Raw genomic sequence first — 4,042 nt, forward strand, 5'->3', positions numbered from 1 at the left:
CTTCCCCCTCGCATAGCAAACCCGGCAGCCTACGATCTCCAGACTCTCCCCCCCCCGCGTCCCCCCTCGGACTCCATCCTGCACGTGTTTCCTTTAAACCATTAACGCTTTAGGGACCCTAAAGAGCGTCGCCTTGTGGTGCGCCCTGGAGGCCGGAGATGGGGGGCGCGGAGCAGGGACTGGGGGGAAGGAGGAGGCGGGGCAGAAGGCGACACCGCAGAGCAGCTCCAGGGCTGGGGGCTGGGGAGGCGCTGCTCCCCCCACCCCACTCCGCCTCCCCTCTAGGGCAGCAGATCCCCTCCACCCAGGACCCCGCAAGGGTCAGGAGCGCTGTAGTTTTCCGCCTATAGGAGCCTCGAGCTCTGGGTCAGGCGCGTTCAGCGAGAGATTTCCATCCTCCCAAACCCTGGGGCAGGGGCAGAAAGATGCAGGAGGGAAAAAAGCAGGCGGCCCCCGTTGATCACAGCACCAGGTGCGCACCGCTGGACACGCGAGTGGCATTAGCAACCATGGGAGGGAAAGGGGCATCAAACATCCTCCATAAATCCTATTCGGACCATCCAACATTTCTTTCCTGCAAGGCAGACGCGTCTCTGTTCCACACACCCTCCCGCCCGAGGACGGGGCTGGGAGCCCTTGCGAGCAGAGCAAGAAGAGATCGGATCTCTGGGTTTGCAAAAGGAGCGGGGGGGAAACCCTGACGCCAGCGAGGAGGGGTGAAGCACTAGGACAGGCACGAGCTGAGCGTGACCTGAGACGTGTCTCTGGGCTTAAAACCTGCCCAAGGTTGCAACGCGCCAGGCTCCGAGGCAGATCGCCTTTGCAGATCGCCAGGCAGCCTGGGGGTGGGGGGGTCCTTCCCTCCCCCTCCCCACCTTGTTGTTTCCAAATAGATCTGCAGGAATGCGAGGGCCGAGCATGGAAAAGAAGAGAAGCGAAAAACAACTCCAGCACCTTAAAAAGCAGGCAAGTCTCCCTGCAGCACCAATCACTCCTGCCAAGGAAATCAATGATATTGTATGTTAATTTCCTGCGAAGCGCCGCGGGTTCTACATCCTGCTATTATTATACACAGGTATATCCTGCTTTTTTTTCTTCCTTTAAATCCCCCCCTCCTCCCCCCTAAGCAGGAGCTGCATTTTAGACAGATTCGGAGGGCGAGGGAAAAGGAGAAATATGCTGATCGTTTACTCTGGGATTTAAACAGAGACTGAGCAGAGGGCGAATCAGAGGGGGGAGGGTTATATGGAGGGAAAGGTAAAAATGCTCGCAAAAAATAGAGGCTAAAACCAAAGAGATCGAGTGCTTCCAAATAAATGCTTCACTTCCAGAGTGGGAGCTCAGAGCCTTCTCAAATGTCTCCAGTGAGATACACAAATCACTCCTGGACGCCTTAACTAACATTACTGTATAATCAAGGGATCTTCACAGAGGGACAATTAGGAATAGACATCCTGCTCATCTTTATTTCCTTTGCTTCCTCCCCGCCTCCAAGTCAGTATCCAATCTGTCTCGATTCAAAATCAGTAAAGGCAACTTTTCCCCCCTTCATTTCTCTTCCTCCCCACATCAGATCTCGTTCAGGATCCCTCCAACTTCCCATCAGCCAAATAAGACATCATATTTTATAAGAAATTATATTTTACATCCCTTCTCCTTCCTTTTTTGGAGCACGAATTTAAAAAGAAAAAAAAAAGGAAATGAAAAAAGCCCAAAGCCTCCAGTCTTCGATGGTTTTCAGATGTGAGCGGGGCGTGCTGGAAGTCTCAGAACTAGCACGACCTCCATAACATGAGAGTTGAAATTAGATAGATCTCTGCCTCTGGACCGACCAGTGACCCGTGAACTAACTTCTCAATGTTAAGGGCAGCTTTAAGGTATTTCCACCCTTTACCCACCCCTCCCACTCCCCTACTATCAGGTCATTCAGTGAATTAAGCAACTTCCCCCGCCTTCTTTGCAACCAGGAAAATATTTGTACAGATGTAACCCCCCCCCAAAAAAAATCTTTGCATTATTTTCCAACACCCAGCTCTTCAGCTCTTTGTAACCACCGACCCCCACCCCAGATGCAAACGCTCCCTTCCCTTTCACTGCAGGCTGCAGACACTTTTTTTTTTTTTATCTCCTATGGAAAAAAAAAATCAAGGCAGCATCAGTGACCATGAATGCGGCTTTATGCGGGATTACTACAGACGGGCCCCAAACCTGGATTTGAGAAGGTGGGGAGAGAGGAAACAGTGAGTAATTGAGTGGAAAAGCAAGTCAGAGCCTTCTGGTCCCTCTTGCTTTCTCGAAGCTATAAATAAAAAATAAACCAGCCAGCAAGTACCCCCAAGCTGCTAAACACAACACTCCAGGGGGAGGTTACTCGTGCCCTCGTAACTCTACACCCCGGGCTGGATTCTGCTCCTATTTCTCCAGGTCTAAATCCAGAGCAAAGTCAGAAACAAGTGGGATCTACCTCGGGGAACAGGCTGCCGCTCGCAGACTGCTGGCGTTAGACACAATCTTTGCCTTTTTTCTTCTCTATTGAGAGGTGAAGTCAGGGTTGTATTAGCCAGTCCTTTACCCGCATTCCCTCCTATTCCCCCAGTCACTTTCTGCGCTCGGACACACGACCCAGGCTCGCTCCCCTGCAGCCAGGACTGACCATGTGTGTGTGACAGAGCCCATCCGACAAGACCTGGGCACCAGACAGAAACGCGACTCTGGGGAGATGGGAAGGAGACACGCGCAGGTGGGTGAAGGCACCTGGATACGTGTGTATGAACATCAACTCCCAATATTGCATTCGGGCCGTCTGGCTTTTAAGACATGCTCCAAACGAACAAGAGACTCAGCCTGCACAGCGGGTCCTGGAAAGGCTGCCAGGAAAGCCCCACAGCAGTGGTACTCAACCTCCTTGGACTCAACTCCTCCACCTTGGAAAATGCCGGCTCTTAGTTTTCACTCGTTTTCTGAGTACCGAAAAATTACAGAGCAATTGTCCTGTTGCAAAGACCACCCCGGGCAGGGGGCTTTCAACACTATGGATTCCTGCTGGAAGTCCCTGCTTTGATCCCGCGAATCACTAACGTCCCGTGGCACCCTGGAAAGGATCTCACGGCACCCCCGGGTGCCACGGACCCCTGGTTGAGAATCACTGCCCTAGAGCTGTGCTTGGACGAAGCCCTCAGTGCACTGAGGGATGCCCCTGGTTGAGAAGCAGAGGAAGCAGGTACCTTAGTGCCAGAGCTCAACACTTCACCTACTGCAATGAGAGATTCCCGGGACAGGATCCCTTCCTATTATTTTTAAGTCCGTCTTTTTTTAGTTGTGTTCAAGTTCGTCCAATGATTCTTATTTATTTATTTATGTGTTATTAATAACTCCCAAGAGATCGCGGGAATTATTTTAACTCAAACTGAGAGAAAGCCGGTCTGTTAAAAAAAAAAGTGTATTTCCTACTCAACCAAGCAGAACCAGACAGAATCAATAAAAATCTCATCTGGGGGCTCAGGCTTCTTCTGCAGAGGACACGGTACAGAATCTGGCCCCGCCAACAGCAGCTCAGGGCCCTGGCTAATTATTTTTGTTATTAATTTTGTGTTTCCAGTGGAAACCCTCGGTGCCACCTCTGTGCCTGCGAAGCTCATTGACTGCGAGAGCCTGCTACATTCTCCAGGATGAGTCGTGTTCAACCCCCCAGCCCGGACACACAGCACAGCACAGCACCCATCGGGCCCTGGGTGTGGGTGTAGGCAGCTGCGATGAAAGGGAAGGGGAGTGAACGCTCCGGAAAGGCGGATTTTCAGGAGCTCAGCACCCACGACTGGGGGAAGGGGCAGATTTTCTTCCCAAAGAGTCCGGCTCAGCTTTGGCCTCTCCAGATTCATTGCATTGTTTTGTTTAAAGGCTTCAGTACCCAACAGGAGTTCTCCCTCCCCCCGCACACACCCAAATTGGCAAGGGGGTGTAGGATCAATGCTAGGACAGAGGGGTGGGATACCCGAAAGGGAGAAGTGCAAATGTCCAGGCTCTTGCCAAAGCCCGTGTCCAA

Source organism: Crocodylus porosus, unplaced genomic scaffold, assembly GCF_001723895.1.
Source record: "Crocodylus porosus isolate Cpor-Errol unplaced genomic scaffold, CroPor_comp1, whole genome shotgun sequence".
NCBI classification, from domain to species: Eukaryota; Metazoa; Chordata; order Crocodylia; family Crocodylidae; genus Crocodylus; species Crocodylus porosus.